Raw genomic sequence first — 22,323 nt, 5'->3', positions numbered from 1 at the left:
CAGTGCGAGACTCTTTTTTCTCAGAAAGACAGTAAATTTCTGACGTTCCTCTCCTGCCTAACTCCTTCCAGTCCATCAGATATCACAAACATTCCTCATGTGCTTTCCTTCATCTTTTCCTCTTCTCTTCCCCACAAAAAGCTGTAAGAGCCAGTCCTGCAGACCAATTATCTGTCTCACTAAATTACACTGGTCATTTGGTGCCTGGGTGTGCTCTCGGTTCACAAGGAGTGTGAGGTAATTGGGTTTAATTTAAAGCCAGGACTTTAGGTCAGGCTGCATTACCTCATCCTTGTCTGGAGCAGGACTGTGCACATGAGCTGTTAGTGCAGAGCAGCTGGTGCTGGACACCTGAGCTGAGGTTTAACTCGCCTGCTCCCTGCTCAGAGGCCACAGGATCACTCCATGCCCATCAACGCCTGGTGGCAACAATGCCACTGAATTTTGCACAGTGCCAGGAACAGTCACAGTTTTATCTGACTTCCCCTACCCAGCTCAAGATTTTCCACTATGGCTCATCCACCTCCTTCAGCAAATTTTGCCTGGTCCTTAAGAAAATGAACAAGACCAACAGGGGGGGAAGTCCACCCTCACCTGGCCAGGTAGCAAAAGCAGCTGCAGTTTTCCCATTTGGACATTAGAAGAGAGAAGAGGAAAATTATTTTTAAACTGGGCTTAGTACACACTTTTTTAAACTTTATTTAAGGTTTTCAGCTTTTGGATCCAGGAGAACAAAATAGGAACCAATATTTTTCATCTTTACCTTTCTAGGGAGAAGCCTTCAAGGATATGTGAAATTACTGGAATTCTTAGTTCAGCTCAAACTGGTTTGATGCCTGTAACCTCACAGATCACCCTCTCTGGGCAGAACCAGGAGCAAGGATTTCATCAGCCTGGGTGCATTTCATTTTCCTCAGGTGACTCTTGGCTGTCAGTCACTGAGGCACTGCCTCAATCTGGAATTCTTTGATCCAGGCTAAATCCCAGCAAGTAAAATAGCCTTTACAGGAGTCTTCTTCTGTGTGAACAGCAAAATCTTGTGGTTTGGGCTTGAAAAATTCACTGTGAGGTTTGGCATTCTTTGAATACAGCAGATCCACAGCTGGATGTTATATCCACAGATAAATGACTTTATTTTCATTTATAATTTCTCTTTTGAGACAGGACTTCAAACTATGGCCCACGGTACTTTTCTTACTGTGACATAATTTATGTGATTCCAGCATTTTACATAAATAAATTGTAAAAATGTTCCTTAAAGCAAGATGCCATATACTGAGATAAGTATATGAGGTCTGAAAGAAATGAAAACTCTGACTTTCAAAGCCATACTCTGGTGGGCTGACATTTAACTTTAATTTTCTGCAAGTCAGTCAAAAATATGGACTCCAGATCCCATGGAAGGGGCAGGCAAGAACTTATGAGAGGGTCAAATAGCAATAGTTGCCAATAGTAAAATTTATATTAATATTTGCCCTCTCCAGCTCCTCCAGGCAAAGATCTCTCCAGTGAAGTCTATTTGAATTATATAGAGAAAGAACATGATTATTACAATCTAGAGAAACAGGTTAACATAAAATCATGAAGAGCTGTACTTACCCAGGAGAGGAGATAATGATCCTTTTCTTAAAAAAATACCTAAAAACTGCAACTTAGTTTTGAAATATTACAATAACTTCATCTATTTGAAGGAAAAAAAAAAAAAAGGAAGAAATGGTATAAAACTATTAAATTGTGAATTTTGAAACAACAGGGAAAAGCAACAACTTATTCACTCAAAGCCAGATAGAAAAAAAATTAACAAAAAAACCCCAACAACTTCTTACCTTTCAAAAACAGAGCTCTGCCTCCCTACATGAAGATATCCACAAGCTCCTCTTTCTGCTCCTTCTCTTCCACCTCCCCCAAAGTCCTCAGTGCCACCCTCCCCACCCCCAGCATCTGACACCTGCCTCCTCCCACCCCATCCCCAGCTCCATCCCACATCCTGCTGCTCCCCTCAGCAGGGCCACGTTCCCTCGGCAGTGCCTGCAAGTCTCTTTCTCTGTAATTAACTTTAGTGCCGGAGGAATCGCCTGGAGCAATTAAAATTAGGAAATCAAACAGAGCAGTCCTCCAGATAACATTTACCAGTCTCCAGCCGAGTGAGAATGTCAATATGGCTTGATGGGGGTTCGTTTGGAGCAGAGGAAATGAGTTAAAAATCACAGAAAACCCCTGATGTTACCACAGCAAAACAATCTCTGAATGCACCCAGCAGAAGCAAATAAATCATGAGACGTGGCCTTTCTAAAGGTCACAAAATAACAAGTGGTTCAAGATTAATTGGTATTGGCACATCTATTGTAAAGAGAGGGGGAAAGTGATCAATGATCAAACGACACAAAGAGTCCCAGAAAATGCATCCATCATAAAATAATGGCAAGGTTGAGGGAGTGACCTCTGGTGTGAGGAGATGAATGCGAGAGTGGGGAGGAAAAGAATTATTGGAAATCGTGGGTTTAGGTTGGAAAATGGTGAGAGGGTTTTCTGGTGAAAATAATATGTAAAAAGAGCTCAGTTCAGTGGAGAGACAGAGTGTTAGTGAAAGGGAAAATGAAAGTTAAAACTTTCAAATCCTAGCAAACTGAAGTGTTCAAAAAAACTCCTTTGGAATGCAGGGATAAAGAGAAAATACCAGCTAAGAATCATTATCCAGTGAAGGCAGATTCTGATAGATAAGTGGGATTGATTGTTCACATTTAAAAAAAAAAAAAATCCATAAAATGCATTTCCATGGAACTTTGAGAACTTTGGTTTTGGTTTTTGGTTTTTTGGGTTTTTTTTTTTTCTGTTTGGCTTTTTATTAATTTTGCATTTAATGACGATCCTTTACAGTGCCAGGGAATGTGAGCCCCTGAGTGGTTGCTGGTGAATCCTTATGGCAGTGAAGTCACAGCTGAATGATAAAATCCCCTGGGATTCCACATTTACTCACACAGAATCCCAGGATGGCTGAAGCTGGGATGGACTCTGGAGGTTCCAGCAGCTCGTGAGGAGATTTCCCTGCAAGTGACACAGTGAAAACTTCTCCAGGCTGAGTTCTGCTCCCAGGTATCCAAGTGAGTAAGACCAAAACCTGTAGGAAACACATTTTGTTGTGAAGAGGGAAATTTGCACTTTAGGAAGTTTTCAAAGGGTGGTCTAAGTTTCTGTACTAAATTCCACCATCCCACAGCACTCACAAATATAACCCTGTCACTCCTGAAGGCATTTTCAGGAACTCCTTATGGGTCTTTAAGCCCTTTGACTGAGTAACTTTTAAAGCAGCCTGAGGTTTTAATCCCACCATTGTAAAAGGAAAGTATATACTTGGAAAATAAATAGATGGAGCTTGGAGCACCATGGTCTAGTGGGAGGTGTCCCTGCAGGATTTGGGATGATCTTTAAGGTCTATTCCACCCCAAACTATTCTGTGATTCTATAATAGCACTATTAGGATACTTATCCCAAATAGGCAGCTAATTCCCTCCTTCAGTCTTAATTAAGTTAGAAATAGACATTTTATAAAACACCAAACCAAAAGAAAGTCACAAACCAACCAATCAACCAAGCAAATGAACCAGAAAAGAAACCACTTCTGTGGTTTTCTCTGATCACTGAAGAACATTTTCAGAGAATTTAGTCAGAGTGTTAAAAAGCCCAAACACCTGAGATGTGAATGACTGAGTGATATCCCATTCGTGCTTTGATCAATAAACACCTGTGCAACCTTCAGGAAAATCATTACTTAGTTCTGATATCATTTTTGAGGTAAGTTGCTCATACTTACAGAAAACCTGAAGACATCAATGAAAATGTTAAGCTGGGTTTTCCTCACAATGTGTGGAGTTGATGGGGGTGGGAATCTCAGGACAGGCATTTCCAGTTCCTGCAAGGGGCTGCTCAGATAATCACACGGGGCCAGCACGGGAATTCCTCTTCACTGAGCTATCCGTGTGCACCTCTGAAGCATTGGCACAGTAGGAATTAAAGGAGAGGGAAGATTGTAACATCTTGAATAGAACATTTCATCTCCCTTTGATATCAGCTGCTTTGCCTCAATCTACACCATTCTTCTTCCCAGATCATAATTCACTCCTTCAACACAGAGAGAGACAAGTCTGCTTTGGCCTAATTAATGAAAGAAGAGAATGTTTTTCTATTTACAAGCAAGTGCATTGACCACAAAATATGATTTTTCTGGTGTAAATTCCTGCTCACTTATCACACAACTAACCCACGTCTATCCCATTTCTTTCTTTCTTTTCTTTCTTTCATTTGTTTCTCCCTTTCCATGAGGCAGAAGCATTTGCTGCAGTGATCACTGCACAGATTCCAGTCCACACTCTGACCACAGTCAGCGGGAAAAACTTCCTGGAAATTGTAGCATTATGGCTTATTAAAGACTTATTATTAATGATTATTAACATTATTAATCTGAGAAGAACAAGGCTCCACTGTATTTACCTGCCATGCCCGATGATTCACAGTGACCACTTTAAAAAGCCAAAAGAACCTTGTGAAGACAGAAGAGGAAGGAAACACTTTATTTTTACGAAGTTCCAGGTCTTATTTCAAGAGCTACAAAATCTCTGTGCTGACACTGCCTGAGGAGTTTCTCATTTACCATCTCCTCATCCTCTGCACTGAGCAGAGACTGAGGCCCCATCTCCTGTGTCTGAGTCAGGAATGTACAAGCACAGGTTAGAAGAGGGGGCTTGTTTTAGAGCCAAAATCTGGTTCACAGACCTTAAATCTCAGTGCAAGTTCTGTCTCAGCTCACACATCACAGCAGTGCAGGCTGGGGTCGCTGCAGGCTCTACACATTTCTTACATGAGCTTGTTCACCCTGCTCCTGGGCAGGAGAAGGCTCTTCCCATCATGAGAACTCCAGAAACCATTCCCAGCATGAGAACTCCAGAAATCACCTGTGAGAGATGTGGGTGGATTAACGCTGTTCTGATATTAGTAATTATTGATAATAGAAGAATATAAGATAACATGAGCACCTGAAGGGGCTTTCAAGGATGGAGAGGGACTCTTCACAAGGGCATGGAGTGGCAGGAAAAGGGGGAATGGCCATCAGCTGAACTAGGGAAGGTTTAATGGGATATTAGGAAGGAATTCCTCCCTGTGAGGGTGGGCAGGCCCTGGCACAGGGTGCCCAGAGAAGCTGTGGCTTCCCCTGGATCCCTGGAAGTGTCCAAGGCCAGGCTGGACACTGGGGCTTGGAGCAGCCTGGGACAGTGGGAGGTGTCCCAGGAGGTGAAGTGAAATGAGCTTTAATGTCCCTTCCAACCCAAACTATTCCATGATTCTGTCTTTCATTTACAACAATGACTCTTGGTACCCAAAAGTGAATCCCCAGCCCTTCTCTCCTACATGTCCTTTAAATGACTGATGCTGGAAGAGTCAGACTCACCTGCTCTGAAGTCACTTTGATGTGTACCATGGCACCAGGACTTGGGTGAGGATTAAAGATTGTTTTCAAGAGAGGTTTGGAGGGGCAAAGCTCCAAGATTAATTTCTTTCCAGACAGACACCACCATGACAAGTTTAAGATATTCTCCCTTCCTGCAGGACAAAAATAAACAGGAGGAGAAAAAGCAATAAAATGATTTTTTTTAACCCCAGCTAGTGAGCTGTATTATCCCAGGACAGTTTTAGTGAAGGCTTAAAAAATATACAGAGTTTAAAAATAAACATTTTCCAGCTTTTATAAAGTGAAATTCCCACTTTCAGCTGGGCATCCAATGGAAAAAGATGTAGGGATAAGGATTTGATCCAGGACAATACTTTGAGACACCTTTACAGTCAATGATGTGTAAAGGACACTGAATTTGGTTAATCCCCTTCCCCCATGTGGTGGGAACCATCAACAGAAACATGGGGAAACAGACTCAAGGTGCAGCAGGACAGGCTTGGAGTGGATATTAGGAAGAATTTCCTCACTGAAAGGACGGTCAGGCACCAGGACAGGCTGCCCAGGGCAGTGCTGGGGTCACCATCCAGGAGGGGTTTGAAGGACGTGTGGATGTGGCACTTGGGGACAGGGGTCAGTGCTGAACACGTGGGACTGGGCTGAAGATTGGACTTGAAGGTCTCAAAGGTCTTTTCCAGCCTTAACAATTCCATGATTCTGTATTTTCCTCTTGTTGGTGATGCAGCAGCTGGGTTTAGTGATTTTTGTTTATTTTAGCTTTTTGAGCATTAAATCCGCTAAAATGTTTTTTGCTTTAGTTTGTGAGAGTATTTAGGGGCAGTGCTAAATTCCATACTGGCTTTTTTCTCTTTTTTAGGGTAACTTTCAGACCAAATTCGAGTTTACAGGATCCCTTTAATTATCTCCACACTAACAGGCTGTTACAGTATTAAAACACAAGCACTAAAATCCTACTTGATGCAAGATAATTTTCCTATGCAAATGACTTTGGTTATGAGTAGATAATTTATAATCATAAGTACTAAATTCAAACAAACAAAGCTTGAGCATTCCAGAGTGCAGTGGGGAATGGAGACTGCAAATCATTGTGTGTCTGGCATATAGGAAAAGGTTGGTCCCTTTATTGCCTTTTCTTTCTGTTTCAGACAGGCTAAAAGCAATTAAAGAGAATTCAGGGTGTAATAAAGGAATCCTACCCTGCTCATACTTAACAGATATTCTGGAACTGAAGTATTTTTGAACTACAATTTTTATCTTTTATTTTAATTAAACTAGCACAGTTCTGAAAAGAAAATTCCTCTGCTAGGAGGATTGGAATTGTGCATAATGTATAACTGAGTATTGATGTGCTCTTTTTCCAGCTGCGCCTCAAAAAATTCGGTTTTGGTTTTTTGGTTTTTTAATTTCACTTCTTAATTTTGTTGCATTCGCAAAAGAATTTGTGGTAAAATCTTTTAATTCTGAGAAATTCAAACTTCACCTCTCAGATGTTCTCACTTGCTGCATTATCCCTTGAAATCCAATCTGTAATTATTTAGTAGGAACGTTACCAGGAGCCACAAAAGCCCTTTTTTTACTGTAAATTATTCAATTGGTAAGGGGATATAAACAGCATTATTTATCATTTGGAGCCTTCTTTGCTGTAATTCAGATTATATTCATCTCAAATGCACTTATCAGTCAAAGGGAAAGCAAGAAAAACCAGGTGTGACCTCTCTTAAATAAATCTTACCTTGTGAGTCTGAGGTCACACTGCTTTGGCTTTTTCACTGTTTTGATTTCCAGCACTTTCCATCATGGGTAGCATTGGTACAAACTCCAAAAATAGGAACCACAGATCGTTTTCATTTCTAGGGAAAAAATAAATCACAGAATGGTTCATAACCCACGATTTCACAGAATGACAGGATGGGTGAGGTTGGAAGGCACCTCTGGATTTCCCCTTGTCCAATCCCCCTGCTCAAAGCTCATTTAACTAAAAACCTCCTTTGCTACAAACTTTATTTTCCTTCTTTCTCCCCCCTCAGTGCAGGACTTGCAGTTGCTCTCTGTGTTTATACAACACCTTTATCATATCTGGAAATCACTCCAGAAATGTTGATTTATTTCCTCTGGAAGAACAGAAATTCCTGGGCAAGAGGAAACAACCAGCTGTCAATCTTAGGTTTCAGTGTTTCTGTGTAAAAATGACGACTCCACCTCTCTGGGCATGGACCACCTGTCCTGTGGTACCCTAAGGATTTCTACCTTTTCAAAACTTACACTAAAAGATAACATCTACGCCTAAACTCGTTCTCCCCATGGTGCTGCTGCTGCCTACAATGCCAACTGAGAAAATAATTTTAAGAAAGAATCAATTAAATATGCAACAAATGGCTCCACATCCAAGAGTCATTTAAAATACTGATGATTGCCAACTGTTACCAATCTTCCCTTAATTTGAAGCAGCTCATCCACAGCCTGGAAACTTGGAGCTGGGAATTTGCAGTGACCAAATATCCATTGCCTCAGAAAGATGTGCTGGGAGTTTACACAAGCAGCAAACAGCCCTCCCTGATTAATATATTGAGACTAAAAACAAAATACTCTGTAAATTACCCACAGGTTCCCAACTCAAATCCATCTGCTTCCTTACGGCTCAAGTGGTGGATAAAAAATGAAATTATTTACTAAATCTAAGAGGAGCCACAGGGCAATGGATGAAGTTTGTTCATGAATCTGCCCCGTAAAACTGCTTAATTAAAGGTGTACTTGGCCTCCAGATAAATTCTCAATCAAAATATTCTCCAAAAAATGTAAACAAAACCCCCAAAACAAAGCATTTGTGTTCTATTCAAAGTTTTCTTCCAGTAGAAAATGTGTTTAACTCTGACCTGGCTAGAGGTAAATGAGAAATTTGTTAAAAGTTCTGTGATTTTGTGAGAAGTGTCTAAATTTAGTACCAGCTACCACTAATTTTAGGTGGTTTTAGAAGCAATTTTTTATTTCATGGATTAAACATTATCTAAATGAAAATTTAAATAGAGTGGGGATGTGGGGAAAAGACAGAAAATTACTTTCAAATCATAAATATCTGGTTCCTGACTTTTTGGTGTTCATACAACTGTAGGCTTGGGAAATGGAGAAGAAATGCAAGATATAACTTGAAGTTAATACTAAAAAACAAGCAAATAATCTGTAAAGGGTGGCTAAACAACAGTTTCATCTCTGTGGTGATAGTCAGAATATTTTTCTGAGGCTGTGTGGGTGCCCCAAAGTCTGTGTTTAATATTAATAACCACGTTGTGGTAGGAGCACTGTGGAGAAGGAAATCAAATGGGGGCTGTGTGAGAAAGGTCAGGACAAAACCCAACTACTAAATACAAGAATAAAGTTTAGCAATAAACTCCCTTTCTTTTTCTTGGCTTGAGAGATACTTTTGTAGCTTCTGTTTCAAAGCAAAAGCACAGAGTTGGTGTTAATTCTTCACAGAATCACACGTAAATGTTGCCTGTGTTGTGGTTTTTCTGCTTCCCCTTCTTTAGAACCACAGCATTCTACTGAATTTACATAATATATGTGTATATTCATATTTCTGCATGTGTTGGCTTCATTTATGCAAAATAAACAACTGAAAATATACTGGTTTCTATTTCACATTACCTGGCATAAGCTGCAAGCCCTAAAAAACTTTTTATGTGCATCAGGACAAAGGCAAATCTTGGCACAAGGTTCATGTGGTGACTCCAATGAGAATCTGTGGGTTTAAAAACCCCAAAGTCTTTTCTTCAGTCAATGCATTTGGGGTGATAATTAGAAAATGAAGGAAAGAAGAGGATTTATTGGGATTTCCACCAGCCCATGTCAGTGTGTGCACTGACACACTCTCAATCATTCAAACTGAAGTTTAACCCTCTGACGTGTGGTGACAATTGGAATTTCCTGGGCCAGCGAGGAGGTGAGTTATGGAAGAGGTGTGTGTGTAAAAGGGCTGTCAGTCTTTTCACCCCAGGCATAGGAATACCCAGCATTTATTTTCACAGAAATCAGGCAGGAGCAATTGTGTGGCCTGTGGGCATCACTTTTCCCACTCCAACAGACTCTGCATTTTTGGGCACTTCCCTGAGATCAGTGTTTTTCACCTGCCCTTTAGCAGAACAGCTGCATCAACATTCCCTCCATCCCTGCAGCTCCACCTTCAGGAGTGTGAAAAAACCATTCCCACCAGAGCAGTCTCTGCAGGTCCTGAATGAGGCAGAACTGAAAGAGAGCAGAATGGATTGTCTAACAAAAAAACCAACATTTTGAAAAAATATATCCTTCATATAGTTCTGCTAATACCAGAGGAGAAATATTACAGGTGTGACTTAAAGTGCTCAGAAGAAGCGACGTGAGAGCTGTTTCTATTCAGTTTCTACTCAGAGCAGTGTGAGCATTGAACATTTCTGTATTTTTTTTATCATCATTCCACACCATCTGTATCCACCTCCGTGAGGACTGTGCATAGTGAAAGGCCTTGCTCACTTCCCACACAGTGGAATGGCCTCCTTGCTATTTAATGCAGAGGGAGAATCCTTAGGGATTGAATTTCCCATCATCTCCCATCAACTAATGCCTGTTCTGATCCCAGTTTCCTGACTGAGCCAGGCAGGAGTAGCTCACGATGGAAAACCTCAGTCCCACTACCAGGGACAGCAGCAGATCCAATATCCACACACCTCCCTGGGCTCCCAGGAGTGCAGAGTGATTCACAGATAAGGACAAATAAATCACTCCAAGCAGTGTCTAATGGTCATAAAGATTTAATAAATAAAGATAAGCCACCAGTTAAATAATTGTAGTCATCAATATTTTGCACATAAGGACAAATCCTTAATTCCTTCATTCCCTTTCCCCTCCCAGATGTGTGGCTGCTGTTTCATTTGCATTAAGATTTGCAAAATACCACAAAAAGAGCATTTTAAAATAGCATTTAAAGCTATTTTTCTTAGGCAAAAGAGATTCCAGGAACAAGTCAAAGTGATCCTTTTCCTTCCTGCATTTTAGGAGCTGTCCAAGGCTCATGGTGCTTTAATCGACCCAAGTTCAGATAATTCAAACTCTGAAGCAATCCATGAGCACTAAAGACCCCAAGCCCAGGCACCTGTGTTAAATATTCCTTTAAACACTTGATTTTAGGGCACTCATGTCTAAATATTGGCTTTAGTTCCAATCTAAACCATCCCACCTGAGCTTTTAAAGGTGATTTAGGAAGTGAATTATGGTTTTAAAAAGGCTGGTGCAAAAGTTTAACTAATTAATCAATTGGGGTTTTTTTTTATAGCAGGTTACTTGTGCAGTCTGTTGCCTGCAAATGATTTTAAGGATTTAAAGCCATGTAAATTGTGTAAATCACGCAATTTAAGGAATCACAGCAATAAATGTGCTGAATCTCCCCTTTCAGTGGATGTGGTTGTTCAGATTTTGGAGTGAGGAAAATTGCCACAAAATCAAGTTCAAATTTCCCGCTCTGGGTTCACCAACCCAGAATAAATCAGAAAATCAGAGAATCATCAAGGCAGGAAAAGAATTCCAAAATCATCAGGTCCAACCTTCAACCACATGGCCACTGAACCCTTTTTGTCTTAAATCCACTCATTATCACAATTTTTGAAATTCATGCCACATCTCCTGAAGCTTCTTAAATAGGAGTCCAGTGAAGAAAAAAAATAGAGGTTAATTCAGGGATCAGCATTTCAATAATGTAAAACTGAATTTAATTTGTTAAACTTTATTAACATATGCCATTATGCCTTGGATTTCACACTTAATATGTTTTCAACGTGGTTAATTTAAGAAAAATAATTAAAGTCAACTGAATAACCTTAATAGCTGGTAGTTGTAGAACTGAATTCGTTTTCTCTATTGCAAATTGAAATATAAAGCCCATCTGTTTTCCTTTGAAGAAATTCCTGAAATTACAGGGTTTTTTAGTCAATTTTTCTCTGTAATTAAAAATTTAATTGACTTTTGTCCATTTAAAAAATTAATTTTAATAGCAAATAATTTTTAGTAGTAAATAATTTTAACAGTAAGTTTACTAATATCAAAAAACAAAACCAAACACCCACCAACAGGAAGGAAAACTGAACACGGATAATTCTTTCAGATGTAATTGTAAAATTAATATGAATATAAATTAATATCATTGAATTCCACCAAAGAAGTGGCTGCACAGATTTTTATCAGCTTGGAAACCCACGTTTTCCATGCCTGGCCTTTCCAAATTTGCTCTTAATAAGATGCTGGAACTTCTGCATAAATTAACCATGGAAACAGTGGAAACAGCTCTGGCTTATGGCACATTCTTTAGAAAATATAAATAAATATATAATATCATGTGTGTGTATTTGTGAGTCAATATCTGAGACCCTGCCTGGAGAAGTCATAGATAATTTATCTCACAACACCCAAATACAGCAGATATCTCAGATTTTCCATTCCTTTCTACTTAATGCCAGAGTAAATTAGAACTTTGAGTCCCCACATCCCCAGAGCTCAATTAAAGCTGATGTTTGAGACGCAGATACTGAAATCAGTTTGCTCGTGCAACATTCCAGCCCATTTTCCAAATCAAGCAGAAGGCAATTTATCCCAGGCTCTGTGCTCTGCATAACAAACTTCTCCTCTTTGTTTAACAACCTTGTCTTGAAAACAGCTGGGTCTGGGGTGGATTTGCACCATATCAGGGACAAGAGGGCCCAGAAAGTCACATTCTGTTAATGCTCCGAGTAGGCTTTTATTGCTCAGTCTATCTCCTGTCTTCACTATATAAGGATTTCATCTAGTTTGTTTATTTGTATATTTTTTAATGGTTTTCTTATTGACTTATTGATTTGGTCTATTTTATATATTTATTTATTTATTATTATTATTTATTTTCAATTATTTGAAACTACTGCACTCAAAAATCCACAGCTTTCTTTAAATGGGTTGTGTTTAGAACACTGGAACTATAAATTCCTTCTCTAAATACAAACCCAGCACCTTTATTTTTTCCTCTTTTTTTTTTTTTTTCCCCTCTGTCAATATCCTTGTTGCTGGTAATCAAATCTATGTTCCAGCAGATTCCTGTGGGAATCCCTCTGCCACCTTCCTGGGAGTTAATCAGCATCTCCATTGCCTGTGAAATGTTCCCCAGCATGAGCATGAGGGGATGATCAATAACTGATCAACTCAGTCAACATTTGGGGACACCTGGCAGGATGGGAGGTGGTGCCTGATGAGAACCCAACCTGGGGTCCCCAGGCAGTGGCAGGGATTTGACAGTAATTAAGGCACTGCTTTTACTCAGAGCTCTCAAATAACCCTGGTTTCTATTTGTGCTAATAAACTTCCAGTTTCATATTTCACACAAACTTTCACGTTCATATAAATACCACAGACTTGAAAAACACCGTTGATCAGCCCCATCTAAACAAAACAAAGTCACATTTTCTCCTGAAGGAGCTGCTGACAGTTTCACCATTTCTAAAGATGCTCATCTTAATCCAGAAACATTCCTTTTGCCTTTCACCAGTTTGGACAGTCAATGCTTTTCAATAAAAAATATAAATTGCATTCTTTTTGCAGTATTATTAATGAAAATTATATTCAAAAAATACTCCCAGAAGAAGCAAAATTGAACTTTCCAAGTCTACCATTCTAGCAGTGTGTTAAGTAAGGATCTGTTTTCAATCTATGACTCTCTTGGATCGTTGCAGGGCAAGATTTGTGAAACAAGAGCTCTGTGGTCCACAAAATTTGTTGCAAGAATGCAGGTGTGTCTTTATGAAAGTCTTATTGTCAGCCCAGGGATCTCATCAGAGAAATATAATTATTTTACACTGAAAAAAAATCCCAGCTAAAAATATGAGACAATAAATTAAATGATATTTAGACTTAGTAAGAAAATTTTCTCCTGTCCTAGAGGGGTAAAAAGAAATACTAACTATAATTCAGAATTTAAAACCTATTAAAAGGAAAATTTTAACCAACTGGGTCACTGCAATTTAATCTGAGTTTCAAGAAGAGGAAAATACATTTAAACTTTAAAAGACTGTTTTGGTACAATTAATTCAATTAGACATGAGAACAGGTGCAATAATTTATGAGAATATTAGTATGAATAAGGGTAATCCACTTTAAAAAACAATCATTTTTACGATTGGAAATACAGTTTTAAATAGGTGTAGATTTTCAAAGAAAACCAGGTTTACTTACTTTTAAAAAATCTGAATCAATTTCAGAGTAAACCAGCACGAGTTTCTGGATTTATTCCATGTTTCTGCACAGTCATTGAAGAAAAAAAGCTGGAAATAACTCAAAAAACATAAGAAATAATATTACTACTTCACTAGTGATAAAGACATGGATTAACCAGACAAAATCTGTAGAATTTTTGTTACACCTTTGCAGAAATCCTGACAGTTAACTGAGAAAACTTAATTATCACCGTACTTATCAAAGGAGTTTCGTGTGCAGTGTCATCTTCCTGTGAAGGATGGTTTTTATCTCGTTATTATTGCAACAAATGCTTACAATATTCAATAAAATGTGCTTGGTATTTTGTCTCCTTTTGGAGGCTGGGGTTATTTTCTCTACTCAGAGTCGAGAGCTCTGCAAAGCAAAGGGTCACTGACACATCCTCGGGTGGGAGAGCCCTGGACACATCCCAGGCTTTCCAGGAAAACCAACCCAGAGCAGCCGCTCTGAGGTTATCTGAACTGTTATGCTGGGTTTTCTCCACCCCACTGGCCTCTTGGGGTTTATTCCTATCAGACATGGACAATAAGTGACTCTAAAGCCTCACTCTAAACCAATGATTTCAATCATATCAGATAAATTGTTGTTTTCTCCTCCAAGTGCTCCTGCATGAGTTGATATACAGGTAAAGCTTGTGGCTCAATCTGATTTATTTTAAATTATCGGGTGATCTAGAAACTGAACTAAATATTTACGAGCTGCCAGTGACAAATGAGAGAGGTAATTCATTTAATAACAGCAGTGAGTATCAGATTTTTGCTGTATTTCTGCAGCAGAGCAGTGAAACATTCACTGAGACTCCAAATTTTGGTGTCACAGGGTACAAACAGTGGCTCAAAGAGGTCCAAATATGGGCCAGAACAGAATGAAACTCAACGTGGGGCTATCACACATCTATTTCATTTTAAAAAATCTGAATTTGTGGTTTCAACTCCGAGTTGAAATTAAAAAAAAAAAAAAACCAGACAAACAAATAAAACCCAGCTAAGTTTCTACAAAGAGGAAGTTCTGGAGCATCACCTGTCTTGGAAAAAAAATAATTATATATAAGAAATTTAACTGAGCCTAGAAGGAATTGATAACTTGTAGCTGGAACTGAGAGATAAAAGATTTAAAAGACACAATGTTTGAGGAAAAAAATGGGCTGGAGAGTTTCTGTCTCAGTGGAGTCAGATACAATGTTCCACCAGAGAAACCCCACACAGGAACTTTGTTTTAATGAGAGGATTTCTCCGTTCACTCCAGTAAAAGGTTTAAATATAATCATTTTATGACTTTATCACTTACAGAGTCCATTAATAAAAGAATGAAACAGAACTTACAAACTTGCTGAATTATGAGTTGTGTTTGACAGGGAAGAATTTGTGTTCAAACCTTGGTTTCCAGTGGAATGATCCCATTACTAAAATGAGCTTTATTCAATATACTTCCTTTATGTTGAAAATGACTTAACTTTTAATTGAAATGTATAGAAATATATCTGAAAAAAATATGATTATCATATATATTAACTTCTTAATTAGTCCTTCATAATGAATGTAGAGAAAGCATAAAATTTCAATAGCATGGATGTTACTAGAGACAGTATTTTATTAGCATCAATGGAAAAGTCACGTGTTGAAATCCAGACACTTTCCCTGTCAGGAGATAAATAGCTTTTCATACCTCAGTGGTATTTAAACCTACAAAAACATCTCCTTATCAGCCAGTTGTGAAAGAGCAGGTTAACTCCAGCTTTTCTGCCACTCAGACAAAAGACAATTATTCGTATTTTTGTTGCCTTTGTAATGTTTTTGCTGTAGTATGAAGTATTGAAGTATTGAATTTTATTGCTGTTTGTAACCCTCTCTCATCCCTTTGCTCTAACAACTGTTTGAACACTCATTTAAATGGAATTTTGGGGATCAACACCAACAGCAAAGTGCAGCAATGCATCCAAAAAACAGCACCAAACTCTAGACACACAGGGCCAGGAGCAGCTTCACATTCTAGAAAGCAAAAACGTCACATGAGAGTTCATCACATGAAAACCAAGTTTTCCACATTTACTCAGGACATTATTGTTTGGTTCATACAAATGATTATTTGTACAGACACAGTGAGCAACTCTCCAGGGTGACTGCCTGGAGCTGAGAAGGAAACAAGATTTGTTTGACAACTGAGCCCCTTTTCAAGAGTGGCCAAGGAAAAGGTTCAGGGAAAAACACAAGTCTCTCATAGCACAGAACTGTACTAAGAGTGACACAGCTGTGGAGAACACAGGAGGAAGCTCTGCTGACCTTCAGGAGTTACCTGGTTCCTGAAGCACTTCCACCACGTGGGTTGTAGTGGTCAGGACTGCAGAACCAGAGGAATCCCAAAAAATCCCTGTTCTCTGTTCCTCATCAATCCTGTCCTTGCCTAGAGATTAAAAACCCAGCCTGCAGCTTTAGGGTGTTGAATATCCACCATGGATATTTCTGAGGAGACAAAATTTCTCCTGTGCAGGACATGCACTCCCCACCATGCTGCCCAACCACCTACTGGTTGTTGTCATTTACTTATTTTTCCTTTTTATTAGAAGTATTTGGGCAGAATATTTGGTTTAGAATAAAAAAATCCCCAAATGTGGAAAAGTTATCACTGGGTTCTGTCCTGTTTCATGGCCTGAATTAATCAGGAAATCAAAACCAGATGAGACCTCATTAACATTTTTGCAGTTTTGATAAAACCTCACTGATTTATTCATTCTGCATTGTGATGTTGCTTTAAAAGCCTGTGAGACTGAGGTGGAGTCATTCCCACCATATGGGGTTTTTAAATTATTTATGTATCGTTCTTATATCCATGGACTTGTTAGTAAAGGAATTAAATCCTCCTGTTCCAACAACCTTTAGTAGTTGTTACATCTACAAGTCATTTGTAGAAACCTGGACTAGCTTGCTACAGAATCAATGCCATAAAATGCCTTCTGAAATTAAATATTCTCTAATTCTCCAGTCTAGTTGCACATTTTAATTATGACTCTAATGAATTGTAAACGTGACATCAGAATTCTCGTCTGACACCAAGAATTTGGATTTAATTAAAAAAAAATAGAATTATTCTAAGCAGATGTGTTTAATGATCACGGTGCTATTAAAATATGCACTCAAGCTTGCAGAAAGTACATAATCTCAGGGTATATTTACACAATGTTCTCCTTGTTTCACTGGAAACTGTGCTGGTTTCTGACACTGAACTAGAAACGTGCCTCAGACATCTTTAGGCAGGTTTTAGATTGGCCAAAAAAAGGCAAATTTAGTTGAAACAGGAGATTTTACAGGTCCTACTCATATTGCAGGCAAGGAGAATTTGGTATAATTTAATCAGGCTTTGGGTTTTCTTTCTTCTCCTCAGCTCTTGGCCTGGACAAGAACAGCGTTTTCAAATATTTGCGTTAAAAATGCTGCGGCTGCTCCGGAGATGGGAGGGAGGGATCAAACAGAAACACCTCAGTGAACAAAAGGTGGATTTTCCCACATGTTCTACAGAGACTGCACCTAATCTCTGGCAGGGCCAACCACAGTTCTGTCCCTGCTTTCCCTTTGAATTCCTTGGGAATGGGCCTCTCTGAACAGCCCAGAGTTCCTTGAAGGATGAACAGCAGAATCTTCAGTGCAGGTGGTCATTGCAGGAGAGAAAAGCCGATTAAGGCACAGAATCATCAGCCTCAGCCAGCCTGCAGGACAAAATACATTGTGTTGCAGGAGGGCTTTGAAAAATCCTTTCTGTTTAGAATAAATGCTTGAGAGTGTGAAAAATGCTGGTCAAATCTCTGAAGATCTGACTTAGGTGGAACTGAAATCACTTCTCTTCATGGGAAATAACTCACAGTCACCTAAGTTTTGGTAATTTTTACTGTATCTAACCAAATATAGGAGGTTTTAAGAAAATCCCACCTCCTCTGGCCATGCACATTGCCTTTGCTTCTCTCTTTCTTCATCAAAAATATCTGTACACCCAAAGGTACAGACATAATGGATCTGAGCAATGACCTTGAGAACAGAACCATTAGAGATGCACAAATTGAGCAACGTTTTTAATATCCCGAGAACTGTGATGGGTAAAGTAAAAATAAATTAAAGTTTAGAGTTTATGCTTATTTGGGGGGAAAAGAAGAGAGAATTCTCATAAGTGGCTAGAGACAAAAATAAATGATGTTTAGAGTTAATGCTTATTTTGGGGAGGGGGTGGAAATTGACTAGAGACATATCAATTACTTATTTCCAAAAATTACAAGAGGGAGCTCATTTTGAGAAAAGAGTAAAATTTGTTCACATTTCCAAAGTATTATTAAAAAACTTTAAGCCCCATGAAGTAAAAATTGATTTTTGTAGGGTCACTGGATTGTGTGCAAGTCAGATTAAATGTATTCTGTAAGAGTTAACTGTATTTATAATAAAGCCATTTAAAAGTATCTGCCATGAAATTCCTGTGCCCTTCAGTTCTTTCCTTCAGACAAGGGAAGGGGTTGCTCATTTTGCAGAGCTGCTGGGTGCCTGAGAGAGGGAAGATGCCTTCACCAGCGCAATTAGCTTAATTACCACACATGTATAATGACTCGTTAAGAGATGAACGGGAGCCTAAAAGGAAAGGAGCAGAGTTTGTGGTACAGCTGGAACAACTTCCTTCAAAGAAAACAGTTTGGGTGGGCAGCACTGTCTGATACAGAAGGAAAAGTCATTTGGACTCTTTACCATTGCTGTAGACACTGCACATAAAAAAGGTCATTTTTTAAAGAGACAAACCACATCCTTGAGCCATAATTTTTCTCGATTCCCCCTGCTCAGCCTGTGAAATGCAAGTAATTAAATTCCTATTGTTCTGCAGCCCGGAACCCACAATGAATTATGCTCTCAGAGGGTTTATCTTTCATTTGGGTTACTTTGCATCGCTGTAACTGGCAGGAAATTTCTGTGAGTATCTCCCTAGCCCAGGACAGTGGCTCTTCTTTTAATAATGCACACGATGGTTCTGTAAGAAAATGTTCTCTTTAGCACAGGAAGTGTTGTGGCATTTCACATTTTGAGTCACAGGAAGGTCCCTTTGTCTGAGTCTATTAGATTCCTCATTTAACAAAAGCTTCCAGCTCAAGCTTGAGAGAAAGAAATCAAATCAGACAAGATGACAAGACTGTAAATTAAACTCACAGACTGAACAGAAAACTAAAATTGGGGTTGGGGAAGGAATTTGATTTTAATAAAATAACTTTAGATGTTAAAATTGTCAATAAATTCCTCGTCCTTCTGCAAGGACCATCTTCCAAACTGGAAGGTTCAGTAAAATCAGTCTTTCCACTACTTTGTTCCCTTCCCAGAGTCAGTGAAAACAGGTGCAAGAACTGAGAGCATTACTTAAACAATTTATATAGATTGCATGAAAAATGTAAATGACTGACAAAGTTTTAAAATCCTATTTTATTCCTAACTTATTAAGCCTGTTCTAAACTTTTCAAATTTTTCAATGGAAATGGAATAAATTAAAAAAAAATAAATAAACCAAAGAAACATTTTAAAAACCCAAAGAAAAATTTACTTTAAAAGAGAAAAGGTATTTTTCCATGCTTTCAACTGCACTTTTATGGGAAAATTAAAAATGTGATAGTAACAAGAAGATAGAAGTCTTTAGCTTAGAAGAAAATGTAAGATTTTTAGGCAAAAGCCCACTTGAAATGGCAGCCACATTGGTTGGATATTTTCTTACCTTGTGAATTTGATGAGTTGGCTTTTCAGTTTGTATTGCAGAACTTGGATGCTCATTTACAACCTGTTTGTGAAAAGAAAAATTAAATAAAGGCATCCTTTTATGAAGCTATTTGGATCAGTCAAAAGCGTCAATGAAACAAAACAGTAAGCTGATTTTTGGGGTTTTTTCTGGAACTCTTAATTAAATATTATAAGCCCAGATATAAATATTAAAGGGAGCACTGTCCACACAGTGTGATCCATTCAAATACACCGAATTTCATGCCCTGGTTTCTATATTTTTCTTCTCTCCAGGACTAAGAGGTCATTATTGTATCATTAACATGAAGTGTTTTAATGAGAAATTAAGTCATAAATACCTTTAAAACCTGGACTTCAAAATCATCCAGATGCTTTTCAAGTACAACTCTCCAGCTGCATTTAAGAAATGGTTTTCACTCCATTCCCATTCAACTTCTCTGTTTCCTCTTTGTAATGGATTGGAATAATATCCATTTCAGATCTGTCACGTACCTCTATAAAAAGTCAGATTTGATCTCCAGCTCAGGCTTTGGAGATGGTTCCCTTTCTCTGCTGGTTATCTGACTGTTTCAGCAATGCAGAGCTCAGATTGTGGCAGCCAGGGTGATAAAGTCCTGGGAACTGGGAATTGTCAGGCTGATTTCTGAAAAAACATCTGATCAACTCACCATTTCCTCTGCATGTGTTCAAAATAATGGCTCAGAGATTGCCATAAATATTATCAGGAGGACTCAGACAGAAAAGTGAAGCAGTGTCACATAAACTCTGTAGAAAAGCACCACCAGTAAAAGGCATCAATTCAAGAATCTGCGCTCTCTGACTGTAAATCATAGAAATATTCCCTACAATGTATAGAACGTGGGAATAAGACTAATTTTCTCTTGATTTTAATATAAACTCTAAGATCTGCAAAAAATAAAATAAAGATTAAGTAACAAAATTATTTCCATTCCTTCTTCCTGTGACAGCTTGGAATATCCCTCTGGGGTCCCAAAAAAATTGACCTTGGAGAACACAATCCCGAGAGGTTTTGTCCAGCTGAAAGGGGAAGGGGAAATCCCCGTTTCTGTAGGTTATGGATGCTGGAGAGCAGCAAAATGCATCCCTGGAGTGGCAAGAAGCTCCAGGTCCTCCTGGGGCCACTTTTGTCCCCAGACAGAGCTGAATAACCCCAGTAATTCCCCTAAATCATCACGGGAACAGCTGAGAGCAAAGAGGGCCCCTTTGCCATTTTTTGCTCTTAGAGAAAAATGACTTTGATCCCTCCCTAATTAAAGAGCACAGGGCACTTCTGGGGCGAGTCCTGGGCTGGTGGAAGATAACTGCAGACCTGTTCTCTGGGCATGCAGAATAATGGAACTCTGCTGGCATTTATTTAAAGCAGTGATGAACTCTTTGATCTCTTTAATCACATAATCCAGAGAAAATCATTCTTGACCACTCCAAGAAAAAGTTTCAAATGATTCGTACTCGACTGCAGAAGATTTGTTTTAACCTGATTTGCCCTAAAGACACTCTGCTTTCAGCTTGGGAAGGTTTTTTAAACCAAAAAAAAAAAAGGTTAAATTCATTTTCATTCTAATTTGTTCCATTTCTTTTTCATTAGCTGCTTGCTTGCTTTTTATAATATTAGAAGTGACTTAAACTGAGCTTTAGCTGGAAAATTAAAACTATTGGGATCAGCTCTTTCAACTGGACTTAAAGTAAATTATGCTCCTCTAATTTTTATATATAAATTTTTTTTTTAAATTTTTTTAAATGCAGTCTCTGATACACCAGAGGATTTAAAGGAACAGATTTGAAATTATAATTATAAACTGAGGCTTTACAAGTGGAGACCACCAACCCAGCAGTAGGGTTTGGATGGAAAGTGTATTTGAGGAAGCAGAGTCCCCAGCCTTGCTCCTAACAGAGCAGAATATCACAAATATAATATCTGTAAGGAGCATCTGTGGCAGTGGCTGAGCCTTGCTTAAAATTTATAAAAATAATTTTGCTTGCTTGTTTGTTTTCTCATTTGTGTCTTTTTTATCAAGTTTCCAGAGGAAGAAATTTTAATTGTTGTTAGGAGACATTTCTTCAATATCTGATTCAATCTCCAGCTCATTTCACTCCCACCCAAGGTTTTAGGAATACAAAATTTAAATTACTGTATTTCTTTCATGAGTATAAAAGTTTCATAGCTCATAAGCATCACAAGAGTCTTCAAAATTTGAGAGTTATTAAGGTCAGTCATGAGAAAAAAGAAAAAATAGAACCACTTTTTCCTGGTGAAATATTAAATTTATTTCATGAGAAATATTTTTTATTTATTACCACCCCAAGAAGAGCTGGCAGCTAATAAAGCACTGAGGAGCTCTTTGTCTCTCCATCTTCCCATGTTGGAACTAAAACTGTTGCTGGAGGGGTTTTATGCATTCAATAGAAAAGCTTGGAAGTTGCTTTAGAGAACATTGTTGATTTAAATGCCTAAAATATTTTACTTCTCATCTGTTAAAACAAATTTGCTTTCCTTTCCTTTTTACTTTCTGTCTTTGCTTCCTTGTTTCTTCTCTGAGTTAAATGTATTTTCTGACATGTTCTAACCTTTAGGATTCCTTAGCTGTAAATAAGCATTTTACTTCAGAATATATTTATAACTTTCATCCTTAACGGAGTGATTACAGGTTAGGGTTGATTCTTATATAATTGTCCAAAATACAGTGGTCTTGAACTGCTTTATTTTTGGTCCTAGTTCAACAGGTTTTATAAGTCATGGATATCCTTTAGGTGAATAATTCCATGTGATTTTTGTATTTTGTGCAGGTGCAGAAGCAATGCCTGAAACCACAGAATCAGAGAGCTGTTAAG

The 22,323-nt window shown here is 38.5% G+C and overlaps 1 long non-coding RNA gene across 1 annotated transcript in view; it reads right to left on the bottom strand.

The window, feature by feature from the left end:
• Positions 1-20,639, bottom strand: part of LOC125331045 — a 46,423-nt gene extending 25,784 nt beyond the window's left edge. Inside the window, exons 1-10 of the long non-coding RNA XR_007205835.1 lie at positions 19,812-20,639; positions 19,451-19,513; positions 13,685-13,783; positions 9,586-9,703; positions 7,197-7,314; positions 5,444-5,595; positions 4,771-4,949; positions 3,812-3,985; positions 2,978-3,118; positions 1,600-1,681 (exon numbers count right to left, since the gene is read on the bottom strand). This is a non-coding gene — a long non-coding RNA (uncharacterized LOC125331045). The remainder of the gene's footprint in view (positions 1-1,599; positions 1,682-2,977; positions 3,119-3,811; positions 3,986-4,770; positions 4,950-5,443; positions 5,596-7,196; positions 7,315-9,585; positions 9,704-13,684; positions 13,784-19,450; positions 19,514-19,811) is intronic.
• Between the last annotated feature and the right edge of the window lie 1,684 nt (positions 20,640-22,323).

The sequence above is a fragment of the Corvus hawaiiensis genome, chromosome 10, assembly GCF_020740725.1.
Source record: "Corvus hawaiiensis isolate bCorHaw1 chromosome 10, bCorHaw1.pri.cur, whole genome shotgun sequence".
NCBI classification, from domain to species: domain Eukaryota; kingdom Metazoa; phylum Chordata; class Aves; order Passeriformes; family Corvidae; genus Corvus; species Corvus hawaiiensis.
This window is presented reverse-complemented; position numbering and strand designations above follow the sequence as displayed.